This window comes from Stegodyphus dumicola, chromosome X2, assembly GCF_044657685.1.
Source record: "Stegodyphus dumicola isolate Sdum_Otavi_A_Nest chromosome X2, ASM4465768v1".
Lineage (NCBI taxonomy): Eukaryota > Metazoa > Arthropoda > Arachnida > Araneae > Eresidae > Stegodyphus > Stegodyphus dumicola.
In genome coordinates, this window is record NC_140781.1 from 96,355,070 (window position 1) to 96,372,626 (window position 17,557).

Here is a 17,557-nt window from a genome sequence, read left to right on the forward strand (position 1 = left end):
TAATATTTAATTAAACTGGAAAAAAGCATTTTCTGTCTATTCTAAGAAAGAAATCTCAAATTTGTTTTTCTCGCAGTTTTTCGAAATGCAACAGATCATCACTGATTCTTGTGCCTATTTTCTTTTCATTCGTTTATAGGTCTTTGTAATGCAAGTGTCAATGAAAGCTGTATGTATTGTTGATGGTTTTAAAGTAGTGGTCAGACGCAGGGATATAAAGATGCTTTTAGTCTTTTTTGCAACGAGAAACACCACAGTGGCTATGTTTCCAGAGACATGCGATACATGCCAAATTAAAACACAAATTTAGTCAAAGCCACAACTTTGTGCTTGGCATGGACTTTAATTAAAGCTCTATCAATTCTGAGGGTGAACAGGTACATGCCAAAGTAAAGCGTAAGATAAGTCAAAGTCCCTCTTCATTATCAGCATAATAAATAGAAACTAGAATTAATAAATGTAATGTAATTTATGTAGTTTCAGATTTTAAGTATTAACTTCAAAATCATTACATAATTAGGTCAATCAAGAATAATACAAAGTAATAAACAAAAAAAGTACTCCAAAATTGCTTTAAAGATCTTTATATGTTTCAGAACCATACACAGTTTGCACCCCCTATGCTCCTAAAGAATTAATGTGCACAGGAACAAACAGAATATATCGAAAATTGTTTTGATAATAAATGATACAGTTTTCTCTTAATGACTATCATAGTATTTTAAATTCTTCATTGCGAATATGCTCCCTCTCTTCCCTCAATCACTAATACCTTGACAGAATGAGTAATAAATAAATAAGAAAAAACATTCAGTTTATCATTCGCCTTCTTGCCTCCCAGTACCACTCGACCAAGGTAGCCCACGAAGAGCTTTGCTGTAAGAAATATTGTCATTCCACAGAATCCACTAAGATTTCAGAAAGACACAAGTTTTAGAGTGGTGTCCGGCTAAACAGTTATGCTGAGTGAAAAGTCCAACCATTGTGGCTGCCTTATGCCGGGGTCATTCAGGTATGTTTATTAATGTTGGGCATATCAACAAAGTTTGAATAGCAATCTTTCAAATAATGTGCATTGTGTTTGTCCAGTAGATAGTCGAAGGGAAAACTGAGTTTTTTGTTTAAACCATGCTTATGCTTTCCGGTTTCCTTCACTATATGATATGCTGTGCAATAAAGTGCATGTAGGAAGCTTTATCATTTCATTTAAATCTGTACATTAAGAAGGGTCTTAGATCTTTTTTTTATCATCATTGTAAATTTATTGCTCAAATCATCCCTGATTGATCATCATCGACCCTTACCGGTAAATTTTTCATGCCTACTTTAATTGTAATAAAATGTTTAATATAAGTAAGAAATTTTTTGCCGGTTTATCTTTGTTCCAAATAATATTTTGTTTATGTGTTCATTTAGGAAATTTAAATAGTTGCTGCTTTAATACTTAAGCAGTGCGTAGGTTGCCAATCTCACTTTTATAATCATGCCATTAACTGGAAAAAAGCAGTTTGAATGTATTGAGAGAAATAATCTCAGATTTGTTTATCTCGCAACTTTTCGAAATGCAAGAGATCGTCTCTGATTCTTGTGCAATTATTTTTTTCATTCCGTTATATGGCTTTGCAATGTAAGTGTCAATGAAACCTGTGAGTATTGCTGATGGTTTTAAAATATTAGTCGTCTGGTGGGTCAGACACAGGTGCTCTACGTGTCAAAATAAACTTCAAAAAGAAAATTATGTTACTCACTCATACTGCTTTAATGGTGTTGAGTAAATAAAAAATATAAAGATGCTTTTAGTTTTTTTGCAATGCAAAACACCGCAGTCACTATGTTTCCAGAGAGATGAGATACGTGCCAAATTAAAACACAAATTTAGTCAAAGCCACAACTTTGTGCTTGGCATGGATTTTAATTAAAGCTCTATCAATTCTGAGGGTGAACAGGTACATGCCAAAGTAAAGCATAAGATAAGTCAAAGTCCCTCTTCATTATCAGCATAATAAATAGAAACTAGAATTAATAAATGTAATGTAGTTTATGTAGTTTCAGATTTTAAGTATTAACTTGAAAATCATTACATAATTAGGTCAATCAAGAATAATACAAAGTAATAAACAAAAAAAGTACTCCAAAATTGCTTTAAAGATCTTTATATGTTTCAGAACCATACACAGTTTGCACTCCCTATGCTCCTAAAGAATTAATGTGCACAGGAAAAAACAGAATATATCGGAAAATTGTTTTGATAATAAATGATACAGTTTTCTCTTAATGACTATTATAGTATTTTAAATTCTTCATTGCCATTATGCTCCCTCTCTCCCCTCAATCACTAATACCTTGACAGAATGAGTAATAAATAAATAAGAAAAAAATTCAGTTTATCATTCGCCTTCTTGCCTCCCAGTGTACCACTCGACCAAGGTAGCCCACGAAGAGCTTTGCTGTAAGAAATATTGTCATTCCTCAGAATCCACTAAGATTTCAGAAAGACACCAGTTTTAGAGTAGTGTCCAGCTAAACAGTCATGCTGAGTGAAAAGTCCAACAATTGTGGCTGCCTTATTCCTGGGCCATTCAGGTATGTGTATTTATGTTAGGTATATCAACAAAGTTTGAATACCAATCTTTCAAATAATATGCATTGTGTTTGTCCAGTAGATAGTCGAAGGGAAAACTGAGTTTTTTTTTAAACCATGCTTATGCTTTCTGGTTTCCTTTACTATATGATATACTCTGCAAAGAAGTACATGTAGGAAACTTTGTCATTTGATTTAAATCGACATAAACAAGGGTCTCAGATAATGTTTTTATTCTCATCGCAAATTTATTGCTCAAATAGACCGTGCTTGATCATCATGGACCCTCGTCGCTAAATTTTTCATGCCTATTTTAGTTGGAGGTTAACATTTAGTATAAGTAAGAAATTTTCTGGCCGTTTATCTTCCAAATAATATTTTGTTTGTTTATGCATTAATTTATGAGATTTGAGTAGTTAATGCTGTAATATTTAATTAAACTGGAAAAAAGCATTTTCTGTCTATTCTAAGAAAGAAATCTCAAATTTTTTTTTCTCGCAGTTTTTCGAAATGCAACAGATCATCACTGATTCTTGTGCCTATTTTCTTTTCATTCGTTTATAGGTCTTTGTAATGCAAGTGTCAATGAAAGCTGTATGTATTGTTGATGGTTTTAAAGTAGTGGTCTTCTGAGTGGTCAGACGCAGGGACTCTACTTGTCAAAATATAATTCAGAAAGAAAATTACGTTACTCACTCATAGTGGTTGAATGGCGTTGAGTAACTAAAAAATATAAAGATGCTTTTAGTCTTTTTTGCAATGAGAAACACCACAGTGACTATGTTTCCAGAGACATGCGATACATGCCAAATTAAAACACAAATTTAGTCAATGCCACAACTTTGTGCTTGGCATGGATTTTAATTAAAGCTCTATCAATTCTGAGGGTGAACAGGTACATGCCAAAGTAAAGCGTAAGATAAGTCAAAGTCCCTCTTCATTATCAGCATAATAAATAGAAACTAGAATTAATAAATGTAATGTAATTTATGTAGTTTCAGATTTTAAGTATTAACTTCAAAATCATTACATAATTAGGTCAATCAAGAATAATACAAAGTAATAAACAAAAAAAGTACTCCAAAATTGCTTTAAACATCTTTATATGTTTCAGAACCATACACAGTTTGCACTCCCTATGCTCCTAAAGAATTAATGTGCACAGGAACAAACAGAATATATCGGAAAATTGTTTTGGTAGTAAATGATACAGTTTTCTCTTAATGACTATTATAGTATTTTAAATTCTTCATTGCGAATATGCTCCCTCTCTCCCCTCAATCACTAATACCTTGAGAGAATGAGTAATAAATAAATAAGAAAAAAAATTCAGTTTATCATTCGCCTTCTTGCCTCCCAGTACCACTCCACCAAGGTAGCCCACGAAGAGCTTTGCTGTAAGAAATATTGTCATTCCACAGAATCCACTAAGATTTCAGAAAGACAGCAGTTTTAGAGTGGTGTCCGGCTAAACAGTTATGCTGAGTGAAAAGTCCAACAATTGTGGCTGCCTTATGCCGGGGTCATTCAGGTATGTTTATTAATGTTAGGCATATCAACAAAGTTTGAATAGCAATCTTTCAAATAATGTGCATTGTGTTTGTCCAGTAGATAGTCGAAGGGAAAACTGAGTTTTTTTTTAAAGCATGCTTATGCTTTCTGGTTTCCTTTACTATATGATATACTCTGCAAAGAAGTACATGTAGGAAACTTTGTCATTTGATTTAAATCGACATAAACAAGGGTCTCAGATAATGTTTTTATTCTCATCGCAAATTTATTGCTCAAATAGAGCGTGCTTGATCATCATGGACCCTCGTCGCTAAATTTTTCATGCCTATTTTAGTTGGAGGGTAACATTTAGTATAAGTAAGAAATTTTCTGGCCGTTTATCTTCCAAAAAATATTTTGTTTGTTTATGCATTAATTTATGAGATTTGAGTAGTTAATGCTGTAATATTTAATTAAACTGGAAAAAAGCATTTCCTGTCTATTCTAAGAAAGAAATCTCAAATTTGTTTTTCTCGCAGTTTTTCGAAATGCAACAGATCATCACTGATTCTTGTGCCTATTTTCTTTTCATTCGTTTATAGGTCTTTGTAATGCAAGTGTCAATGAAAGCTGTATGTATTGTTGATGGTTTTAAAGTAGTGGTCAGACGCAGGGATATAAAGATGCTTTTAGTCTTTTTTGCAATGAGAAACACCACAGTGACTATGTTTCCAGAGACATGCGATACATGCCAAATTAAAACACAAATTTAGTCAAAGCCACAACTTTGTGCTTGGCATGGACTTTAATTAAAGCTCTATCAATTCTGAGGGTGAACAGGTACATGCCAAAGTAAAGCGTAAGATAAGTCAAAGTCCCTCTTCATTATCAGCATATTAAATAGAAACTAGAATTAATAAATGTAATGTAATTTATGTAGTTTCAGATTTTAAGTATTAACTTCAAAATCATTACATAATTAGGTCAATCAAGAATAATACAAAGTTATAAACAAAAAAAGTACTCCAAAATTGCTTTAAAGATCTTTATATGTTTCAGAACCATACACAGTTTGCACTCCCTATGCTCCTAAAGAATTAATGTGCACAGGAACAAACAGAATATATCGGAAAATTGTTTTGATAGTAAATGATACAGTTTTCTCTTAATGACTATTATAGTATTTTAAATTCTTCATTGCGAATATGCTCCCTCTCTCCCCTCAATCACTAATACCTTGACAGAATGAGTAATAAATAAATAAGAAAAAAAATTCAGTTTATCATTCGCCTTCTTGCCTCCCAGTACCACTCGACCAAGGTAGCCCACGAAGAGCTTTGCTGTAAGAAATATTGTCATTCCACAGAATCCACTAAGATTTCAGAAAGACACCAGTTTTAGAGTAGTGTCCAGCTAAACAGTCATGCTGAGTGAAAAGTCCAACAATTGTGGCTGCCTTATGCCTGGGCCATTCAGGTATGTGTATTTATGTTAGGTATATCAACAAAGTTTGAATACCAATCTTTCAAATAATGTGCATTGTGTTTGTCCAGTAGATAGTCGAAGGGAAAACTGAGTTTTTTTTTTAAAGCATGCTTATGCTTTCTGGTTTCCTTTACTATATGATATACTCTGCAAAGAAGTACATGTAGGAAACTTTGTCATTTGATTTAAATCGACATAAACAAGGGTCTCAGATAATGTTTTTATTCTCATCGCAAATTTATTGCTCAAATAGACCGTGCTTGATCATCATGGACCCTCGTCGCTAAATTTTTCATGCCTATTTTAGTTGGAGGGTAACATTTAGTATAAGTAAGAAATTTTTTGCCGGTTTATCTTTGTTCCAAATAATATTTTGTTTATGTGTTCATTTAGGAAATTTAAATAGTTGCTTCTTTAATACTTAAGCAGTGCGTAGGTTGCCAATCTCACTTTTATAATCATGCCATTAACTGGAAAAAAGCAGTTTGAATGTATTGAGAGAAATAATCTCAGATTTGTTTATCTCGCAACTTTTCGAAATGCAAGAGATCGTCTCTGATTCTTGTGCAATTTTTTTTTCATTCCTTTGTATGGCTTTGCAATGTAAGTGTCAATGAAACCTGTGAGTATTGCTGATGGTTTTAAAATATTAGTCGTCTGGTGGGTCAAACACAGGTGCTCTACGTGTCAAAATAAACTTCAAAAAGAAAATTATGTTACTCACTCATACTGGTTTAATGGTGTTGAGTAACTAAAAAATATAAAGATGCTTTTAGTTTTTTTGCAATGCAAAACACCACAGTCACTATGTTTCCAGAGAGATGAGATACGTGCCAAATTAAAACACAAATTTAGTCAAAGCCACAACTTTGTGCTTGGCATGGATTTTAATTAAAGCTCTATCAATTCTGAGGGTGAACAGGTACATGCCAAAGTAAAGCATAAGATAAGTCAAAGTCCCTCTTCATTATCAGCATAATAAATAGAAACTAGAATTAATAAATGTAATGTAGTTTATGTAGTTTCAGATTTTAAGTATTAACTTGAAAATCATTACATAATTAGGTCAATCAAGAATAATACAAAGTAATAAACAAAAAAAGTACTCCAAAATTGCTTTAAAGATCTTTATATGTTTCAGAACCATACACAGTTTGCACTCCCTATGCTCCTAAAGAATTAATGTGCACAGGAAAAAACAGAATATATCGGAAAATTGTTTTGATAATAAATGATACAGTTTTCTCTTAATGACTATTATAGTATTTTAAATTCTTCATTGCCATTATGCTCCCTCTCTCCCCTCAATCACTAATACCTTGACAGAATGAGTAATAAATAAATAAGAAAAAAAATTCAGTTTATCATTCGCCTTCTTGCCTCCCAGTGTACCACTCGACCAAGGTAGCCCACGAAGAGCTTTGCTGTAAGAAATATTGTCATTCCTCAGAATCCACTAAGATTTCAGAAAGACACCAGTTTTAGAGTAGTGTCCAGCTAAACAGTCATGCTGAGTGAAAAGTCCAACAATTGTGGCTGCCTTATTCCTGGGCCATTCAGGTATGTGTATTTATGTTAGGTATATCAACAAAGTTTGAATACCAATCTTTCAAATAATATGCATTGTGTTTGTCCAGTAGATAGTCGAAGGGAAAACTGAGTTTTTTTTTAAACCATGCTTATGCTTTCTGGTTTCCTTTACTATATGATATACTCTGCAAAAAAGTACATGTAGGAAACTTTGTCATTTGATTTAAATCGACATAAACAAGGGTCTCAGATAATGTTTTTATTCTCATCGCAAATTTATTGCTCAAATAGACCGTGCTTGATCATCATGGACCCTCGTCGCTAAATTTTTGATGCCTATTTTAGTTGGAGGTTAACATTTAGTACAAGTAAGAAATTTTCTGGCCGTTTATCTTCCAAATAATATTTTGTTTGTTTATGCATTAATTTATGAGATTTGAGTAGTTAATGCTGTAATATTTAATTAAACTGGAAAAAAGCATTTTCTGTCTATTCTAAGAAAGAAATCTCAAATTTGTTTTTCTCGCAGTTTTTCGAAATGCAACAGATCATCACTGATTCTTGTGCCTATTTTCTTTTCATTCGTTTATAGGTCTTTGTAATGCAAGTGTCAATGAAAGCTGTATGTATTGTTGATGGTTTTAAAGTAGTGGTCTTCTGAGTGGTCAGACGCAGGGACTCTACTTGTCAAAATATAATTCAGAAAGAAAATTACGTTACTCACTCATAGTGGTTGAATGGCGTTGAGTAACTAAAAAATATAAAGATGCTTTTAGTCTTTTTTGCAATGAGAAACACCACAGTGACTATGTTTCCAGAGACATGCGATACATGCCAAATTAAAACACAAATTTAGTCAAAGCCACAACTTTGTGCTTGGCATGGATTTTAATTAAAGCTCTATCAATTCTGAGGGTGAACAGGTACATGCCAAAGTAAAGCGTAAGATAAGTCAAAGTCCCTCTTCATTATCAGCATAATAAATAGAAACTAGAATTAATAAATGTAATGTAATTTATGTAGTTTCAGATTTTAAGTATTAACTTCAAAATCATTACATAATTAGGTCAATCAAGAATAATACAAAGTAATAAACAAAAAAAGTACTCCAAAATTGCTTTAAAGATCTTTATATGTTTCAGAACCATACACAGTTTGCACTCCCTATGCTCCTAAAGAATTAATGTGCACAGGAACAAACAGAATATATCGGAAAATTGTTTTGATAGTAAATGATACAGTTTTCTCTTAATGACTATCATAGTATTTTAAATTCTTCATTGCGAATATGCTCCCTCTCTCCCCTCAATCACTAATACCTTGACAGAATGAGTAATAAATAAATAAGAAAAAAAATTCAGTTTATCATTCGCCTTCTTGCCTCCCAGTACCACTCGACCAAGGTAGCCCACGAAGAGCTTTGCTGTAAGAAATATTGTCATTCCACAGAATCCACTAAGATTTCAGAAAGACACCAGTTTTAGAGTGGTGTCCGGCTAAATAGTTATGCTGAGTGAAAAGTCCAACAATTGTGGCTGCCTTATGCCGGGGTCATTCTGGTATGTTTATTAATGTTAGGCATATCAACAAAGTTTGAATAGCAATCTTTCAAATAATGTGCATTGTGTTTGTCCAGTAGATAGTCGAAGGGAAAACTGAGTTTTTTTTTTTTAAACCATGCTTATGCTTTCCGGATTCCTTCACTATATGATATGCTGTGCAATAAAGTGCATGTAGGAAGCTTTATCATTTCTTTTAAATCTGTACATTAAGAAGGGTCTTAGATCTTTTTTTATCATCATTGTAAATTTATTGCTCAAATCGTCCCTGATTGATCATCATCGACCCTTGCCGGTAAATTTTTCATGCCTACCTTAATTGTAATAAAATGTTTAATATAAGTAAGAAATTTTCTGCCGGTTTATCTTTGTTCCAAATAATATTTTGTTTATGTGTTCATTAAGGAAATTTAAGTAGTTGCTGCTTTAATACTTAAGCAGTGCGTAGGTTGCCAATCTCACTTTTATAATCATGCCATTAACTGGAAAAAAGCAGTTTGAATGTATTGAGAGAAATAATCTCAGATTTGTTTCTCTCGCAACTTTTCGAAATGCAAGAGATCGTCTCTGATTCTTGTGCAATTTTTTTTTCATTCCTTTATATGGCTTTGCAATGTAAGTGTCAATGAAACCTGTGAGTATTGCTGATGGTTTTAAAATATTAGTCGTCTGGTGGGTCAAACACAGGTGCTCTACGTGTCAAAATAAACTTCAAAAAGAAAATTATGTTACTCACTCATACTGGTTTAATGGTGTTGAGTAACTAAAAAATATAAAGATGCTTTTAGTTTTTTTGCAATGCAAAACACCACAGTCACTGCGTTTCCAGAGAGATGAGATACGTGCCAAATTAAAACACAAATTTAGTCAAAGCCACAACTTTGTGCTTGGCATGGATTTTAATTAAAGCTCTATCAATTCTGAGTGTGAACAGGTATATGCCAAAGTAAAGCATAAGATAAGTCAAAGTCCCTCTTCATTATCAGCATAATAAATAGAAACTAGAATTAATAAATGTAATGTAATTTATGTAGTTTCAGATTTTAAGTATTAACTTCAAAATCATTACATAATTAGGTCAATCAAGAATAATACAAAGTAATAAACAAAAAAATTACTCCAAAATTGCTTTAAAGATCTTTATATGTTTCAGAACCATACACAGTTTGCACTCCCTATGCTCCTAAAGAATTAATGTGCACTGGAACAAACAGAATATATCGGAAAATTGTTTTGATAATAAATGATACAGTTTTCTCTTAATGACTATCATAGTATTTTAAATTCTTCATTGTGAATATGCTCCCTCTCTCCCCTCAATCACTAATACCTTGACAGAATGAGTAATAAATAAATAAGAAAAAAAAATTCAGTTTATCATTTGCCTTCTTGCCTCCCAGTACCACTCGACCAAGGTAGCCCACGAAGAGCTTTGCTGTAAGAAATATTGTCATTCCACAGAATCCACTAAGATTTCAGAAAGACACCAGTTTTAGAGTGGTGTCCGGCTAAACAGTTATGCTGAGTGAAAAGTCCAACCATTGTGGCTGCCTTATGCCGGGGTCATTCAGGTATGTTTATTAATGTTAGGCATATCAACAAAGTTTGAATAGCAATCTTTCAAATAATGTGCATTGTGTTTGTCCAGTAGATAGTCGAAGGGAAAACTAAGTTTTTTTTTTTTTAAACCATGCTTATGCTTTCCGGTTTCCTTCACTATATGATATGCTGTGCAATAAAGTGCATGTAGGAAGCTTTATCATTTCTTTTAAATCTGTAGATTAAGAAGGGTCTTAGATCTTTTTTTATCATCATTGTAAATTTATTGCTTAAATCATCCCTCATTGATCATCATCGACCCTTGCCGGTAAATTTTTCATGCCTACCTTAATTGTAATAAAATGTTTAATATAAGTAAGAAATTTTCTGCCGGTTTATCTTTGTTCCAAATAATATTTTGTTTATGTGTTCATTTAGGAAATTTAAATAGTTGCTGCTTTAATACTTAAGCAGTGCGTAGGTTGCCAATCTCACTTTTATATTCATGCCATTAACTGGAAAAAAGCAGTTTGAATGTATTGAGAGAAATAATCTCAGATTTGTTTCTCTCGCAACTTTTCGAAATGCAAGAGATCGTCTCTGATTCTTGTGCAATTTTTTTTTCATTCCTTTATATGGCTTTGCAGTGTAAGTGTCAATGAAACCTGTGAGTATTGCTGATGGTTTTAAAATATTAGTCGTCTGGTGGGTCAAACACAGGTGCTCTACGTGTCAAAATAAACTTCAAAAAGAAAATTATGTTACTCACTCATACTGGTTTAATGGTGTTGAGTAACTAAAAAATATAAAGATGCTTTTAGTTTTTTTGCAATGCAAAACACCACAGTCACTGTGTTTCCAGAGAGATGAGATACGTGCCAAATTAAAACACAAATTTAGTCAAAGCCACAACTTTGTGCTTGGCATGGATTTTAATTAAAGCTCTATCAATTCTGAGGGTGAACAGGTACATGCCAAAGTAAAGCATAAGATAAGTCAAAGTCCCTCTTCATTATCAGCATAATAAATAGAAACTAGAATTAATAAATGTAATGTAATTTATGTAGTTTCAGATTTTAAGTATTAACTTCAAAATCATTACATAATTAGGTCAATCAAGAATAATACAAAGTAATAAACAAAAAAAGTACTCCAAAATTGCTTTAAAGATCTTTATATGTTTCAGAACCATACACAGTTTGCACTCCCTATGCTCGTAAAGAATTAATGTGCACAGGAACAAACAGAATATATCGGAAAATTGTTTTGATAATAAATGATACAGTTTTCTCTTAATGACTATTATAGTATTTTAAATTCTTCATTGCCAATATGCTCCCTCTCTCCCCTCAATCACGAATACCTTGACAGAATGAGTAATAAATAAATAAGAAAAAAAATTCAGTTTATCATTCGCATTCTTGCCTCCCAGTACCACTCGACCAAGGTAGCCCACGAAGAGCTTTGCTGTAAGAAATATTGTCATTCCACAGAATCCACTAAGATTTTAGAAAGACACCAGTTTTAGAGTAGTTTCCAGCTAAACAATCATGCTGAGTGAAAAGTCCAACAATTGTGGCTGCCTTATGCCTAGGCCATTCAGGTATGTGTATTTATGTTAAGTATATGAACAAAGTTTGAATACCAATCTTTCAAAATAATGTGCATTGTATTTGTCCAGTAGATAGTCGAAGGGAAAACTGAGTTTTTTTTAAACCATGCTTATGCTTTCTGGTTTCCTTTACTATATGATATACTCTGCAAAGAAGTACATCTAGGAAACTTTGTCATTTGATTTAAATCGACATAAACAAGGGTCTCAGATAATGTTTTTATTCTCATCGCAAATTTATTGCTCAAATAGACCGTGCTTGATCATCATGGACCCTCGTCGCTAAATTTTTCATGCCTATTTTAGTTGGAGGGTAACATTTAGTATAAGTAAGAAATTTTCTGGCCGTTTATCTTCCAAATAATATTTTGTTTGTTTATGCATTAATTTATGAGATTTGAGTAGTTAATGCTGTAATATTTAATTAAACTGGAAAAAAGCATTTCCTGTCTATTCTAAGAAAGAAATCTCAAATTTGTTTTTCTCGCAGTTTTTCGAAATGCAACAGATCATCACTGATTCTTGTGCCTATTTTCTTTTCATTCGTTTATAGGTCTTTGTAGTGCAAGTGTCAATGAAAGCTGTATGTATTGTTGATGGTTTTAAAGTAGTGGTCAGACGCAGGGACTCTACTTGTCAAAATATAATTCAGAAACAAAATTACGTTACTCACTCATAGTAGTTGAATGGCGTTGAGTAACTAAAAAATATAAAGATGCTTTTTGTCTTTTTTGCAATGAGAAACACCACAGTGACTATGTTTCCAGAGACATGCGATACATGCCAAATTAAAACACAAATTTAGTCAAAGCCACAACTTTGTGCTTGGCATGGATTTTAATTAAAGCTCTATCAATTCTGAGGGTGAACAGGTACATGCCAAAGTAAAGCGTAAGATAAGTCAAAGTCCCTCTTCATTATCAGCATAATAAATAGAAACTAGAATTAATAAATGTAATGTAATTTATGTAGTTTCAGATTTTAAGTATTAACTTCAAAATCATTACATAATTAGGTCAATCAAGAATAATACAAAGTAATAAACAAAAAAAGTACTCAAATTGCTTTCAAGATCTTTATATGTTTCAGAACCATACACAGTTTGCACTCCCTATGCACCTGAAGAATTAATGTGCACAGGAACAAACAGAATATATCGGAAAATTGTTTTGATAATAAATGATACAGTTTTCTCTTAATGACTATTATAGTATTTTAAATTCTTCATTGCCAATATGCTCCCTCTCTCCCCTCAATCACGAATACCTTGACAGAATGAGTAATAAATAAATAAGAAAAAAAATTCAGTTTATCATTCGCATTCTTGCCTCCCAGTACCACTCGACCAAGGTAGCCCATGAAGAGCTTTGCTTTAAGAAATATTGTCATTCCACAGAATCCACTAAGATTTTAGAAAGACACCAGTTTTAGAGTAGTTTCCAGCTAAACAGTCATGCTGAGTGAAAAGTCCAACAATTGTGGCTGCCTTATGCCTAGGCCATTCAGGTATGTGTATTTATGTTAGGTATATGAACAAAGTTTAAATACCAATCTTTCAAAATAATGTGCATTGTATTTGTCCAGTAGATAGTCGAAGGGAAAACTGAGTTTTTTTTAAACCATGCTTATGCTTTCTGGTTTCCTTTACTATATGATATACTCTGCAAAGAAGTACATCTAGGAAACTTTGTCATTTGATTTAAATCGACATAAACAAGGGTCTCAGATAATGTTTTTATTCTCATCGCAAATTTATTGCTCAAATAAACCGTGCTTGATCATCATGGACCCTCGTGGCTAAATTTTTCATGCCTATTTTAGTTGGAGGGTAACATTTAGTATAAGTAAGAAATTTTCTGGCCGTTTATCTTCCAAATAATATTTTGTTTGTTTATGCATTAATTTATGAGATTTGAGTAGTTAATGCTGTAATATTTAATTAAACTGGAAAAAAGCATTTCCTGTCTATTCTAAGAAAGAAATCTCATATTTGTTTTTCTCGCAGTTTTTCGAAATGCAACAGATCATCACTGATTCTTGTGCCTATTTTCTTTTCATTCGTTTATAGGTCTTTGTAGTGCAAGTGTCAGTGAAAGCTGTATGTATTGTTGATGGTTTTAAAGTAGTGGTCAGACGCAGGGACTCTATTTGTCAAAATATAATTCAGAAAGAAAATTACGTTACTCACTCATAGTGGTTGAATGGTGTTGAGTAACTAAAAAATATAAAGATGCTTTTAGTCTTTTTTGCAATGAGAAACACCACAGTGACTATGTTTCCAGAGACATGCGATACATGCCAAATTAAAACACAAATTTAGTCAAAGCCACAACTTTGTGCTTGGCATGGATTTTACAGGGTTGCCACGCTATCTGGAAAACCGGGAGAACCGGGAAAAGTCAGGGAATTCGAAAATTGACCAAAAACTTCAGGTAAAAGTCAGGGAATTTAAGTATTTTTGTCAAAATCTGGAAAAGTCAGGGAAGTTCATACAACGATCCCGCCAAAAAAAGCGATTTTTGCGCCGACGTCGGAAGAGGTAACTTCTTTGGCGAATTGTGTATCACGTGAGTGTCATTCGGGCAGCTGGCATAGAGCCAATTTTCGCAGCTCCAATTTGATTGTCTTTTAGAAAGGCAAAGCAAGTTTCCCGCAGCTTTTGGTTTCCAGTATTCTCGAGAATCGCATGTGCAGTGGATGAACTAAAGAAAGTACCTGTTCTCGTATAAAACAAAATGGGTTTAATCCTAGTATACGGTACCATGGACGTTTGAATCAAAGAATATGTATTGTAAAGAAGGAAAACCTCTCTGCAACTTACGTGGCTCCGTTCCATCATAGAGGGAAATAGCTGTGCATGCGGTGATATATCTGTCGCCAAAGCTCGAAACCGGTGTCGAAGTTCGAAGGTCAGGTTATCAAGAGTTCATAAAATAAATATCGTTTAAAATTTCTTCAACCACTTGCGCTAAAAAGACGTGCCACGCACGTCGAGATGCTTTTGTTTCAAACCGCGAGCGACGTGAACACCACATCGATAAGCATTTATCGCAAAAATGAAAATAACGTGATGCACAGGAACGTTTCTTCTTGGATTTTTCGCAATAATTTAAAAACTGATTTTCGTAGCTTTCTTTTTGTCAAAGAACGTTTCTTCTTAAACCGTGTTTCTCAATTTCGGTACACATCGCGGAGAAGGAAATTCTGGCCGCCAGGTTCCGTTGCCAAATTCCTTGGCAAATTTTCCCTCCGCAATCTAGCGGCGTAATAGCATTTTACTTGTATGGAACCTTTTCTTCTTTACGTAGACGTTCTTTGGTTAGAATAATCTCCATGTATGGTACAATGGGATTTGGTGACACGATGATGCGCAGTAAACGGGTCATTTTGGTCTTGGCGACAATTTTCAAAATCGTGCCAAAACCTTACCGTATACTAGAATTTTACCGCAAAATATTTTTAAACCTTTTTTTTTAAATAAATACCTTGCCATTTTGCAGTAAAATAAAAAAATAGTAATCAGTCATCTAGGCTAACCATGTAATATAACTAACTATATTCGCTAAAATATCGTTGATTATTCTAATTCAATTTTAAGTAATTAGCTTTATTTTTATGTTATTCGTATAATTTAATGTTGCTTCTTCCCTCTAAATTTATTTATTATTAGTAAATAATATTTTCAAATTTCAGGAAATTTTCTCTGGCATAATCCTGAAATTAATTCTAGCAGTATGATGACATACAATCACGAAATTTAATGCACATATTTTTTTCCTTACGTATGCTGCGAAATAAATATAAAATACCTCAATTTATTAAAATAGATTTCTTTCTTTCGTTTAGCTGCAGAATGTCTGCAAAAAAAAAAAAAAAAAAAGCCTTATTTTATTCCAGATTGGGAAGATTCTAATCTCAATCTTCAGTGAAGAAAACAACTACTATTATAATTATATTTGTGTTTTCAAGTGTTAAAGTGCCTTTTAAATTTACCTAAAATCTAACCTAACTATTTAGCATTGCGTTGTGATTTATAAGGACCGGATTAGCCTCATGTTGAACTGGTGATGATCATGAGTAATAATTAAATAAAACATACATTTGTTATCCAATGTATATATCTTAAATTTTATTAAGTTTCTTAAGTGGAAAAGTAAACAAAATTATCAAACAAAGTATACCAAGAATAATTAAGAATAAATGTCCTCTGGGATTTATTGAATAATTAAGTGAATTTGCTACACTATACAAGTAATACCATAATTAATTTACCTCTTAGCACAGCCAATGTACATTACGCGGGTAGACTGGAATTTTCTTGAAACACACCTGGAAAACCTGGAAAAGTCAGGGAATTTTATTCTCCTGTTTGAGTGGCAACCCTGATTTTAATTAAAGCTCTATCAATTCTGAGGGTGAACAGGTACATGCCAAAGTAAAGCGTAAGATAAGTCAAAGTCCCTCTTCATTATCAGCATAATAAATAGAAACTAGAATTAATAAATGTAATGTAATTTATGTAGTTTCAGATTTTAAGTATTAACTTCAAAATCATTACATAATTAGGTCAATCAAGAATAATACAAAGTAATAAACAAAAAAAGTACTCCAAAATTGCTTTAAAGATCTTTATATGTTTCAGAACCATACACAGTTTGCACCCCCTATGCTCCTAAAGAATTAATGTGCACAGGAACAAACAGAATATATCGAAAATTGTTTTGATAATAAATGATACAGTTTTCTCTTAATGACTATCATAGTATTTTAAATTCTTCATTGCGAATATGCTCCCTCTCTCCCCTCAATCACTAATACCTTGACAGAATGAGTAATAAATAAATAAGAAAAAACATTCAGTTTATCATTCGCCTTCTTGCCTCCCAGTACCACTCGACCAAGGTAGCCCACGAAGAGCTTTGCTGTAAGAAATATTGTCATTCCACAGAATCCACTAAGATTTCAGAAAGACACAAGTTTTAGAGTGGTGTCCGGCTAAACAGTTATGCTGAGTGAAAAGTCCAACCATTGTGGCTGCCTTATGCCGGGGTCATTCAGGTATGTTTATTAATGTTGGGCATATCAACAAAGTTTGAATAGCAATCTTTCAAATAATGTGCATTGTGTTTGTCCAGTAGATAGTCGAAGGGAAAACTGAGTTTTTTGTTTAAACCATGCTTATGCTTTCCGGTTTCCTTCACTATATGATATGCTGTGCAATAAAGTGCATGTAGGAAGCTTTATCATTTCATTTAAATCTGTACATTAAGAAGGGTCTTAGATCTTTTTTTTATCATCATTGTAAATTTATTGCTCAAATCGTCCCTGATTGATCATCATCGACCCTTACCGGTAAATTTTTCATGCCTACTTTAATTGTAATAAAATGTTTAATATAAGTAAGAAATTTTTTGCCGGTTTATCTTTGTTCCAAATAATATTTTGTTTATGTGTTCATTTAGGAAATTTAAATAGTTGCTGCTTTAATACTTAAGCAGTGCGTAGGTTGCCAATCTCACTTTTATAATCATGCCATTAACTGGAAAAAAGCAGTTTGAATGTATTGAGAGAAATAATCTCAGATTTGTTTATCTCGCAACTTTTCGAAATGCAAGAGATCGTCTCTGATTCTTGTGCAATTTTTTTTTCATTCCTTTATATGGCTTTGCAATGTAAGTGTCAATGAAACCTGTGAGTATTGCTGATGGTTTTAAAATATTAGTCGTCTGGTGGGTCAAACACAGGTGCTCTACGTGTCAA